The sequence below is a fragment of the Python bivittatus genome, unplaced genomic scaffold (assembly GCF_059951505.1).
Source record: "Python bivittatus isolate LINGU-HERP-01145 unplaced genomic scaffold, Pbiv_v1 ctg000650_np1212, whole genome shotgun sequence".
Classification (NCBI taxonomy): domain Eukaryota; kingdom Metazoa; phylum Chordata; class Lepidosauria; order Squamata; family Pythonidae; genus Python; species Python bivittatus.
Window position 1 is genome coordinate 2,345,551 of NW_028277093.1, and position 12,818 is coordinate 2,358,368.

A 12,818-nucleotide genomic window follows, 5' to 3' on the forward strand; every position below is an offset into this window, starting at 1 on the left:
CCAGGATACTGCTAGGTGTTCCTTCTGGTGAGGCTGTGCAGATTCTTTTGGATTAGATAAGGCAATTTAGCCTTGGTGTACATGAAGCATGGGATCCATGGTTTACAGAGTGTCAAATTCTCTTCCCTTCTGTTGAAGTTGTTGGAACATTGATCGATCTTGATCGCCTCTCTCTGTTTCTCTATCTAGAAACCCTACAGCAGCATATCCTCCCCCTCCTCTTCCTCCTCCTCATTTTCCAAAGGAGGTCAGCAGCATCTGAGAGGACCCATGTCCCAGAACCCTGTAGATGGCATTCCTATAAAGAAGTAACCTGGAGGAAGCTCTTCTTGATCTGTTTGGGTGCCAGACCCCATTGTGAGCAGGTGTTCCATGCTTGCCAGGTCCTGTGCTATGAAAGGAGGCTTTAAAGGTGACAACCGGCACCTTGAATTGCTCCTAGTACCGGTGCAGTGCAGTGTGACCAAGGTGTGTATATTACCAAACTGCTACATTCTGGATCACTTGTAGCTTCCAAGGAGTCTTCAAGGGTAGCACTCTGTAGATCGCATTGCAAGAGTTCAGATTTGTGCCATTAAATATCTAATGGTATAAAACAGGAAAAGAGAAGAGTAATAGAACATCGGAATTTGATAACAGTAATACCACTATTTTGTTACAGTTGTATGCTTTTTTTTTTTTAGCAGTGAGGACAACAAAGGAGGGATTCACTCCTGCCACTGGACTGTCTTCCAGGGCCTTGCAGTTTAGAGCCTGGGATGTTGAGGAACTTTCACAAGTATATTGCAATCAATTGTATAAGTCTGGGGATGTCCCCAGAGTCATGAGAATGTTGAATAACTTGCTGGAAGAACCTGGACGGAGAGAAAGACCCTATTTCCCTCATCTATTCAGTCCACACAATCCATTTGTTCTCCTAAAGATATCTTATAACATGTTGCTCCAGAGGAATAGGCCAGAGGCACTGGAGTGAAGGAGGCTAAGATCAGGACTTAGAAAAACTTCCCAACACTGTGCCTGGGGAATCCCTGGGACTTCTCTTCCTACACCAATGGTGGAAAGAAGGTGGAGAAGATTCCTGTGAAATGGAAAGTCCTGCTCGACTCCAGAGGGTAGGACTAGTGGAGACCTGCATGCCCAGCCAAGCTCTGAACTGGTATGTGGGAATGACCTGGGGAGACCGGAGGAAGAGTTGCAGCCTAGACAATGGTCTGATAAATGAAATCTGAGTCTGAAGGAGGGATGGGGGTGGGAGAAAGCATCTCAGAAGGAAGCCTCCCTTGTACTTGGGAGAGTAAAAATAAGGGAGGGGACAGGTAATTTCAGACTTGCCAGATTCTGTTACTGTAAGCTTACAATAACAGTAACCATGGCTGGTGCTTCTTGCCTAGACTACCTCAAAGGACTGACAAGTTCTGAATTCCTGGTCTTCTTGTTTCAGAGCAAGAGAAAGATAGACCAACTTGCCCAGCTTAGTTCAGTAAAGGATGCCTCAAGGAGAGTCTCCCAACTGTAGGTGGCAATGGAAGACCTCTCGGGTGCCATGTAGACCCTGGTGTTTGCCCAAAGCAGCTACTCAACATCCCTAGCCCTGGATTTGTAAGCCATCCAGGGTCTGATCTTTGGCATTCAATATTGGTCAGTTGTATAGCCTGTCATATGAGATCCAGGACAGTTTGCTTTTAGAGTGTGTGGATTTCGACCACAATGCAGCAAAAGGCCGAACACTCTAAGATTTCTATCCGTTATTTATTTTTTCATGTGATTACAGGAAGTCTCTATCAAATCATGGCGACTTCATGCACACAGCCATGTTGTTTTGTTCATAACAGTAGAGAAAACGTTGTATTAAAATAGTAAAATTTTCTAGAATGTTATGTCTGTATGGCACCTTTTATTTCCCAAGTCTCAATAAAGCCAAATAAAAAGACTTGAGATGAGGCTTCTTTAAGATAACAGATGTATTTTGATCAAGACACAGCTGGGTGACCCCAATCAACACATTCACAAGAGAGGTTGATGAAATCACACCTTACAACACAAACATCAGAGACTTTATAGACATGTAAATCTGTAATCAGATAGTACATCCCCTCACACCCATACAAGGGATTTTTGGGACAGTCTGAGCAAGTGAAAGGTGGTTCTTAGGAAGGTAAACTTAAATGTAACTTATTCTTCTGGTTACCAAGAGAATGGCATACAAGATTTTTCTTATCTCTCTCTCTGGAATGCAGGGCCCCACAACTGTTGCAAAAGCTTGGTAAAACAAACAACTTGTATTCATCTAATTGTTTCTTCGAAGACAATCGGGCATTCAGCAAAGAGATAAGGGGGGGGGAAGAAGAAACCAGTGCTCTTTACAAAGCAAAAGCAAGTTAACCCTTTAGAAATAAAATAGAGTGCACTGTTACAGGTATGGTTAAACATTGTGTGAAGCATATATAAAATTGTGTATATATATAGAATATAAAATTGTGTATCAAAATAATGCCCTTCATTTCCTCCCTTTGCTTTTGAACATAAGATGCTTCTTATGTAGTCAGTTTCACAACTTGGGTTGTGACCAAGCCAGCACATCTAGGTGTTTGTGTGGCTGGTAAAGTCTATGGTTTCAAATCTTCTGTTCCTGAATTAGGCCTCTACCGGTGGACCTAATTAGTCCTTGAAAAGATCTGCTGGTGAAGCTAGAGAGCGCTGCAATTTTAGTTTAAGTCCATCAACTGAGGAAACTTGCCAGGTATCTGGGGGTTCCTTCACCTGCTTGATCCTGGATCCATGCACCCAAGCTTTGATGCCTTCAACTTTTACAGCAGTGGGCGTGCTCAGGAGTACTTGCTTCGGCTCGGACCACTTTGGATCAGTGCAAGATGGGAACAGCTCCTTCACTCTGACCCACTGGCCTGGCTGGGCGATGGGTGGTACATCAGGAGCAACTGGCAAGGCGTCTCGAACCTGTAGTGAAATAAAACATAAAACCTGCGCCAGTTTCTGTAGATATTGAGAAATGTTCTTTTCACCTGTCCATGCAGTTAGCACTTCATGAGATACAAACGGTCTCCCATAAAGCATTTCAAAAGGTGACAACATCAGTGGCCCTCTGGGCATGGCCCTAATACGTGTTAAAGCAAGGGGCAGCATCTTTGGCCAGGGGAGCTGGGTTTCTTGACAGAGCTTTGCAAGCTGAGTCTTTAAAGAGCGGTTCATACGTTCCACTTTGGCTGAAGCCTGGGGCCGATAACTGGAATGTAGATGCCAAGGAATGTCCAAGAATTTGCTAACTTGTTGAGTGACATCAGAGGTAAAGTGTCTCCCATTATCTGACTCTAACCCTTTAGGGACCGAGAATCTTGGGATGATGTGTTCCACCAGGGCCTTGACCACTTCTCCTGCACGTTGAGATGAGGCAGGAAAGGCTTCAGGCCATCCAGAGAACAAATCTACAAAGACCAAAAGATGATTTTTGGGTCCCTTTTTGGGAAGCTCAGTAAAATCCACTTGCCAGGCTTCTCCTGGGTATTGAGCAGTACGAAGGTGGCCTGAAGGAGTAGATTTACCACTCCTTGGATTATTTCTGTGGCAGATAGCACATTGAGCCACAGCTGTTTGGCAGAGGTGCCTCAGCTTCTTGTTACTGTATCTTTGAGAAAGCCACTTGAAAAGAGGTTTGGGGCCACAATGGGCCATAGCATGACTTCTTTTGACAACCATCCATAGGATTTGAAGAGGTAACTGAACACGATTGTTAACAATCCACCATCCATCCTTCCACTTTCCTTGTGGATCAAGATGATCTCTTTGATCATAGAGAGGGGGTAGTGGGTGATCAGGCTCTATAGGAATGAGAGGTAAAAGCTGGTGAGTTTCTACAGGCATGACATCACCCTTACGAGCAGCTTGTTTGGCCCAATAATCAGCAGCACGATTGCCTCGGGAGATTTCACCTCGATCAGTCTGGTGACCTCTGCAATGAACTATAGCTAATTGAGTAGGCAAACGCACAGCCATAGCTAGTTCTTCAAGCAGTGGTTTCATCTTCAGAGCTTTTCCATCTGCCCCCACATAGCCCCGGGCTTTCCAGAGAGCTGCATGTGTGTGTGCAGCTAAAAAGGCGTATCTGCTGTCAGTGAAAATATTGGCTGTCTGCCCTTTGGCAAGATAACAGGCTTCTATAAGGGCTAACAGCTCAGCTGCCTGTGCTGACCAGTGAGAGGGCAGCTTACGTAACAAAATAGGTCCATCAGTGGTGACCACAGCCAAACCTGTCTGGCGGACCCCATTTTCAATAAAGGAAGAACCATCAGTCCAAAACTGACATTCTGCCAAGTTAAAAGGTTCAACTTGGAGGTCAGGGCGAATTCCAACAATAATCTCTAAAACCTGATGGCAGTCATGGGGGCCTTCCAATGAGCTAACCTCCTCTGATGGTCGAGGCAGGAGGGTGGCTGGATTGAGCTGCTCACAGCGAAACAGTTTAACTGAATCATTTTCCAAAATTAAGCTGGCATATTTAGTCAATCGGGCTGAAGTGGCCCATGCAGGAAGTTTTTGTTCCAGTAATGTCTGTACAGAGTGGGGTGTATATACATCAACTGTTGCTCCTAAAGAAATCTTTTCTGTCTCTTGAATTAAAAGCGCTGTAGCTGCAATTGAGCGAAGGCAAGCAGGCCAACCTTTTACCACAGCATCCAGAGTTTTGGATAGATAAGCAACAGGAACCTTTTCCGGGCCTAATTTCTGGGTAAGGACTCCTAGTGCACATCCTTGCTTCTCAGTGACAAATAAATCAAAGCCTTTAGACTGATCAGGAAGAGCAAGGGCTGTAGCTCTAGCAAGAGAGTCCTTTAATTCCTGCCAAGCAGATTGATGTTCTCCAGTCCATTCCCAAGCCATATTTTTCTGTGTGAGTTGGTACAGAGGCTTGGCAAGGAGGGAATACCCAGGGATCCAAAGTCTTGCATATCCAGTTATGCCTAGAAATGTTTGGAGTTGTTTGATGTTTGTTGGCACACTTAGGGCTTCTATAGCACTCAGGCGACTCTGATGAAGCAGCCGACGGCCCTTCTTGAGTACAAATGATGCGTTGAACAAGATCCACATATTGCTGTGGAGACTCACGATAAGGAGGCAATCCTACTCTCCAGTTAAATAAATCACTGGTAGTGAAAGGAGTGTGAATAAAAGCCAATTGGTTGCCCATTGGTACTTGTCTAAGAGGGGCAAGGAGATTAGGGTCCTGCCCCCGTAGTGGAGCAACAAAAATATCAGGAGAGTCCGTGTTGTAAACAAGTCCTGTCCTGGTATGTGAAGGGCTACTCACAGCTGTTGGTGACTGTGAAGCTGCCACTAAAAATTCTTGAGAAGCTGGCTGAAAAGCAGCTGCAGAGGTTAAAGGCAGTGGGGGGGCAGTCCCAGCTGCGGGGGTTGCTGCAGCAGCAGAGCCAGTGGGGGCTGGCAATGGAGATGCCTGAGGAGCTGATGCAGGAAGCGGAGGAGGGGCCGTTGGAGTACAATAAGGGGGGGGAAATTCCTCCTCCTCCTCCTCCGTTTTGTGCTTTAGCTTTGTTTCTGTGTCCTGCTCAGCTCTCGGCTGCAGGGAAAAAGTTTTACAGGGTTGGTTTTCAGCCCACATAGAACTTGAAGGTCTGGGCGAAGGAAGAGGTTAAAGAAAAATTTGGCATATATCTCTTCCTCAATTCTGCCACTTGAAGCCAAAAAGCTGGCAAAAATATTTATGAACTCTCCATCAACAGTACCTTCTGGTGGCCAAAATCCTACATTTGGGCCAATATAATAATGTGGCCAAACGAGTTCACAAAAAGTTTTTAGTTTATTCTTTTTAAAACTCAATTTCATTGCAACTCTGGGTTTTAAAATGTCCCAGTGCTTAAGAACACACTGCAGCGGCGTAGGGCTTTTTGCCGGCATAAAGCTTTCTGCCACGGCTTCCTTCCTTGCTGTTTCACTCAGGCGGCTGTTGCTGTTCCCCATAGTGCCACCTAGTGGATTTTCTTCTTTTTCTTTTCTTTTCTTTTTCCTTTTTCCTCTTTTTTTTTCTTTTTCTTTTTAAGCCTTCTATTGCTGTGAGTTATGGTGCGTGCTGCCTAGAGGATTTCTCGGGTCTTTCCGTTGACTCGGAATTCTTTGAGAGGCACAGGAAAATTTCTCGGGCTGCCTACTCCCTGTTCGTCTTTCCCTCGACGCAGGGCCTCAGCTCGGGATTTCTAGGAATTTCTCGGGCTGATTTTTCCTTCAATCAGCTCGGGGTCTGGCCAGAGTACCCTCCCTAATGTGAAATCCTTTTCCATCTAATAGTGCACCCTCCTACCTTGGAATCCTCCTCTAGGACAATATATTCCAACACACACACAAATCAACCACGCGGATCGTCGTGGCCTCTATCGCCTCACATGGGTAATAAGAGGAACCGCACTAAGATCCTCACACACTCACTTCATGGGCAGATCTCTAACAGAAGTTTCCCATGTCTCATTCACGCACTCACAAGGCACCACTCCCCACCTAATAAAAGCATACTCACCCTTCCCAATCCGTCTTTATACAATGGAAGGGAGAAGCCTCAATTTTGGAGCATTCAGGCCCAGCAGGAGCGGAGTCTGCCGACGGCGATCAGCACAAGGTCACTGGAAAACTTTCCAGGCGCGCGCTTGACATTGATGGATGGTCTCCGTCGATTTTCCCCGTCCGCTGTTGTGAAGGCAATGAGGGGGGCTTAAAGCAGCCTCCCCAAGGAATCCCTGCCTTCGGGACTCCTGGCTGGCTCGCCAAAAATGTATGGCACCTTTTATTTCCCAAGTCTCAATAAAGCCAAATAAAAAGACTTGAGACGAGGCTTCTTTAAGATAACAGATGTATTTTGATCAAGACACAGCTGGGTGACCCCAATCAACACATTCACAAGAGAGGTTGATGAAATCACACCTTACAACACAAACATCAGAGACTTTATAGACATGTAAATCTGTAATCAGATAGTACATCCCCTCACACCCATACAAGGGATTTTTGGGACGGTCTGAGCAAGTGAAAGGTGGTTCTTAGGAAGGTAAACTTAAATGTAACTTATTCTTCTGGTTACCAAGAGAATGGCATACAAGATTTTTCTTATCTCTCTCTCTGGAATGCAGGGCCCCACGACTGTTGCAAAAGCTTGGTAAAACAAACAACTTGTATTCATCTAATTGTTTCTTCGAAGACAATCGGGCATTCAGCAAAGAGATAAGGGGGGGGGAAGAAGAAACCAGTGCTCTTTACAAAGCAAAAGCAAGTTAACCCTTTAGAAATAAAATAGAGTGCACTGTTACAGGTATGGTTAAACATTGTGTGAAGCATATATAAAATTGTGTATATATATAGAATATAAAATTGTGTATCAAAATAATGCCCTTCATGTCTTTGAGTACTATTCCCACTTAGGAATGTGAAAATTGGAGTCCAGGGTCTGGGTTGGGTTCGGTTGGGTTGGGTTGGATTGAGGTCCAACCCCATAAGGAATCCCATCCAGATCAGAGATTCTCTGATTTAGAAGAGAGTTGGAACCATTCCTCATTGAGCTGACAGAAGCTTTCCTGAGTTAGAAAGGAAATTAGAGTTTGAACACTGCTGATTACCCTGGCTTGGGAGTTCCCCAAGTTCAAACTTCATTCTACTTCTAACCTTTGTTTGTTGCAGTATCTATGAGGGGAATTCCCCTCTTCTCCATATCCTGGAGGGGCCAAGAGGTTTTAATAAAGACATCCAAGGCACAAATCTCAGGCCATTTTTGTGAAAAATGGGTGAGATTCATGATAAAAACATGCATTTAAAGAAAAGGAAAACTTGTCTCCTGGTCATTACGTGGAAATCGCCCTATAGTTTCCTTGGCTCAGACATGGAATTCAGGGAAATCCTTTTGATTTCCCAGTGTTAGAAGGTTGGGACATGTAGACATTTTTATATATTAAGACATTTAGAGATAATTTGATATATTAAGACATTTAGATGTTTAAACATTATCTTTATATATTGTATAATATGAAGTAAAAGCAGGCCTAGCAAAATGCCAATATTCCCTTTCCTGTATGTAAGGTTGACTGTACTTTAGATTATCAAAAGGTTGCATTCTTGAGGATGTGACCTTTAACACTTTTCAAAATCTCAAGGATGTGTTAATTTCTCTCATGGTTTGCCTCTTCCTGACTGGAAAGGCGGCAACTCATGTAAGCAGATAAACTGTCTTGACCTGATAGTCTCTTCTTGTTCAGATGACCCCTCACAAAGAAAGATAAGCGGTCCTGACCTTGTTTCTTAGGGATGTATGTTTACATATGGCTGTTAACACTCAAGGCGATAGAAATTAGTTTACATACAGAAAGGAAGAACCTTATTTGGCATCAGAGAAAGGGGTCCTGGGTAAGGGGAGGAGTATGGATCAAGGTAACTGGCTTTGATTGGATCAGAAAGTCATGACATCTTAACGTGGGTTTGAATGTAACAGAAGCTATATAATGTACTGTGGGGAGGGGGCCCAGTGCGGCTGCCCACCTAACTGCTTGCTGTCATTGCTTCTGCATTTGGGTGAAGAATAAATCTCCTAACTTCATGCAATTCGTCAGTGTCTTTACTCCCGGCTCAGAAACGGACTTGGTAAGATAACTTTTTCTTCCAACATTTGGCACCCCAGATGGGACTGGGCTAACCTAATGGGCTGGGTCCCGGGAGGATAACACGCCCTGCCGGCACTGGGCCATTTGCCCGGAGGGTTTGTGATTTTCCTGCGGGATTGCCCTGAAGGTAGTAAAGGGAACTTTGGTTTTGTGCCAACCAATTGCATGAATTTAGGACAACGTCACAGTGGGTAAGTACCCCCCCAAAATTTTCTTTTTATATATATATAAGCCCAGCGTTTGTGTGTAATTTGTTGTGCCCCAGTGTTCGGTTGTAAGAGCTTTGTGTGTTTCCCCAATTATTTCCCCGCTGTTGACCAGGGCTGTGTGTCTGTCTGCTCCAGCCGCACCTATCTGGAAAATCCAGGTAGAAAGCAAGGGGGGCTGACAAGGTCCACGTGCCTCAACAGGCTGTGAGTGTGTGAGTGAGTGACCATAAGCCGAACCTGGGAATGTGTGTTTGATCCCTTTTATAAAACCCGACTGCAGACCAAGGCTGTGTGTCAAACTGGTTCAAGACGCCCCCGGGCCTCTGCTAGCTCTTGTTGAGTGATGACCAGAGCAACCCGGATAGCAAGTGGGACCAGGGTAATCCATGTGCCCGGGCAGGTTGTGCTTGTATAAGTAGCTGAGGCTACAGTTGTGCTTGAATGAGTGGCTGATACCATAACTGGGTGATTACCGCTTGTGTCCTAGAAATTGCAAAATTGATAAGTGATCAGGAGTTTGGAAGCGCGCAGAGGGTCGGTACTCTAATAGGGAGTCTCTGGGTGTTTAGACACACCCAAATCCAACGGGCACCGGTGCCACGCTTAGGGACACGAGAGGGTATGGGGAATACTCATTCGACAGTACCCCCATCTTCCCCTTTGGGGAGGTTGCTACAGGCTTGGGATAAGGGGATTTTGCCCACCCAGCCAGGAATGAGGAAAAGACGTGCACGTGAACTATGTATGGAATGGACTCAATATCTGGATACAAGCAGTGATGCAATTTGGCCTCCCATGGGTACATTCCACTGTGAGAAACTGAAGCTTCTTGAACTCCAATTAAAACGGAATTGTCCAGAGCACTTGTCTTATTGGCACTGTTGGAATGAACTTGCCGATTTATCCCCTCTTGCCAGCGCTCGAGACTCCGCTTGTTCAGAACAAGGGCACGAAGGTACTTTGCCTTCCGGCAAAATGATGGCACCCCTGTTATTAAATCCAGTACCTTTACCTCCCACACCTGCTACAGATGGGCAACCGGCTACTGCTGGGCATATAGCATTTCTAAGATATCACACTCCTTTTTCACCAACGGACTTGGCAGTGTGGCTCTCTGACACTCCTTCCTTCCGAAAAGACCCATTGGCTGTCATAAGATGCTTAGAGGCAGTCATTCGAAGTCACAACCCTTCATGGGCTGATATGATGGAGCTCCTTAATATGTTATTAACCAGGGATGAGGTCTTGAAATTGTTTGAAAAATGTGTAGAAATTGGCCGTCGTCCTGTTCTACCAGTTCCCGGGGAAGTGGCACCACCCCCTCGGGTCCCTTGGCCAATTCATGAGCCTACATGGGACTATAACAATGCTGCCCATTGGACTGAGTATAACAGGGCTAAGGAGAATCTCATTGAAGCCCTTCGGGAAATAGGGAAGAAGCCTTTGAAACGGTCTGAATTTAATAACACAATTCAGAGACTTGACGAAACCCCAGACGCTTTTTGGGTTCGTTTATCTGAGGCAGGGTTCACTCACGCCCATTTGGATATTGAAAATGATAAAGACAATAGGCTTCTCCGCTCTGCCTTTGTTGAGCAAGCGGCTGCTGACATTAAAAACCATTTCCAAACCATCGTTTCCAACTGGCAAAGTTTAGATGTTGCTGAGCTCCGTCGTATTGCCAATTTTGTTTTTGATCACCGTAAGCGAAAAGAGGAGGAGGAGAAAGATAAGCAGCGCCATGCTGAGCGCCGTGAAGACCTAAAAATGTTTGCTACTTTTCAAACGGATCGTCGCAGCCGACCATAATACGTGAGACTCAGGTCTGGGATTCCACCAGCCCGTCCCCTCTGTTACTATTGTCAGAAGGAGGGGCATTTCTCCCGTGAATGCAGGACCCGCCAGGCGGATGCCCGGTGAATGGAGGAACGGCGGGGGAGAAGCGGGAACCCCTTTCTTCCCCAGCAACAACCCATACCGTTTCCTCGTTCCCACACTCCGGCTCCACCTCCTCCTCTCCCTTCCCGGCCTCGCTCATATCCTGTTATTCCTTCCACAGATTCTCCGGCGCAGCCCGGATTTTCTCCGCAATGACGGGATCTTGGGGACACCCAAGAACCAAAGCCCTTGAGTGCACTCGCCTTACCTCTTCAGTCCGGACCTGGGGGGGAACCTTTTTTGTTTTTGACTGTGGATGGCCAACAGTATCACTGTTTGGTTGATACCGGGGCCACAGCATCCCTACTAACCCACCCTCTTTCCTCCTCCTCTGTTCTTTCTGATGTTTCTGACCATATTGTTGGGGTTGGGGGTAGGGTTATCCCCGTAAATGTTACCGATCCCCTAAAGGTTGAAGTGGGTCCCCTTACTATTGAACATGCTTTTACCATTTGTTCTGAATCTCCGGTTTCCCTTTTTGGTTGTGATTTACTCTGTAAGCTTGGAGCTACTATTAAATGCACTCCTATTGGGTTGATTTTGGACGTTCCCTTGACATATATGCATTGTCTTTTTTCCCTTTTTTCAGCAGCCTCAGACCCCCATACGGTGCCCCCGGACTTGTGCACCCTCCCGGATTCATTATGGGGCTGGGAATCCTCAGACGTTGGCTTCCTGAAGAGTGCGGCTCCTGTTGTCATTCAGACTAAATCTGGACCACCACCATGTCTGCCCCAATATAGTATTCCAACTGAAGCCATTGGACCCATACAACTGCTTATTACCAGCTACCTTAGACAAGGGGTTTTGTGTCCTTGTACTTCCCCATGTAATACCCCCATTTTTCCTGTTCGTAAACCTAAACTAGACTCTGCAGGGAACCCCATTTACCGCTTTGTGCACGACCTTCGTGCTGTCAATTCATACGTTATTCCACGGGCACCAGTTGTCCCAAACCCCGCTACCATTATAACTATGATTCCTGCCACAGCCACGTGTTTTACTGTCATTGATTTGTGTGCTGCTTTCTTTTCCATTCCAGTGCACCCTGAGTCGCAATACCTTTTTTCCTTCACCTGGAACTCCACTCAGTATACCTGGACTCAGCTACCCCAGGGATATACGGAATCCCCTACCCTGTTTTCGCAAATTTTGAAAGCTGATTTAGCATCCGTTGTTTTACCCTGCCGGTCCGTTCTTATCCAATATGTGGATGACTTACTGGTGGCATCGGACACGGTGGACTCTTGCCGTACGGATACCTATGCCCTCCTTGCGTCACTGGCAGACCGTGGCCATAAGGCATCGCCAACCAAACTTCAATATTTACAATCAGAAGTGAAATACTTGGGGTATATCATTGCCCCTGGTTCTCGCAGATTGGCCACTGAGCGTATCCAAGCTATTTTAAACATGAAACAGCCCGCAACTAAACGCCAGGTACGTGCTCTTCTTGGGGTGTTGGGGTTTTGTCGCCCCTGGATCCCTTCTTTTGGGAACTGACCCGTCCTTTGATCCTCCTCACTGTGAAGGAAGCCCCCACATCTGTTATCTGGACTCCCGACCTGGACGCTTTATTGATCAAAATTAAGCGGAACCTTTCTTCTGCGCCAGCCCTGGGTCTTCCGGACTATTCTAAAACTTTTTTCCTTTTCGTCCACGAGAATTGTGGGGTTGCTTCTGGTGTACTTTCTCAACTTTTGGGCCCAGCACACTGTCCGGTCGCCTATTATTCAGTCCAGCTGGATCCTGTTGCCCGCAGGGCGGTTCCCTGTCTGCGCGCTGTGGCTGCAGCTGTTGAGTTGGTAAAGTGCTCACGTGACTTGGTTTTGGGTCACCCTCTCATTTTAAAGGTACCGCATGAGGTCGCTGCAATCCTCTTGAAGTCTCAAACACAGGCTTTCACTCATCAGCGCCTTGCCCAATATGAGGCTGAACTTTTTACCTCTAACCATATTTCTTTTGAAAGGTGCTCTACACTGAACCCTGCTACATTGTTACCTGA

General features: G+C 46.0%; 1 long non-coding RNA gene across 1 annotated transcript; it reads right to left on the reverse strand.

Annotated features, from left to right (window-relative positions):
• Window positions 1–1,943: 1,943 nt before the first annotated feature.
• LOC148214495 (uncharacterized) lies at window positions 1,944–7,399 on the reverse strand. The gene is made up of 2 exons (XR_015798050.1): window positions 6,542–7,399; window positions 1,944–2,955 (listed from the first exon to the last, which is right to left on the reverse strand). It is a non-coding gene; the product is annotated as an uncharacterized LOC148214495 (long non-coding RNA).
• Window positions 7,400–12,818: the final 5,419 nt, after the last annotated feature.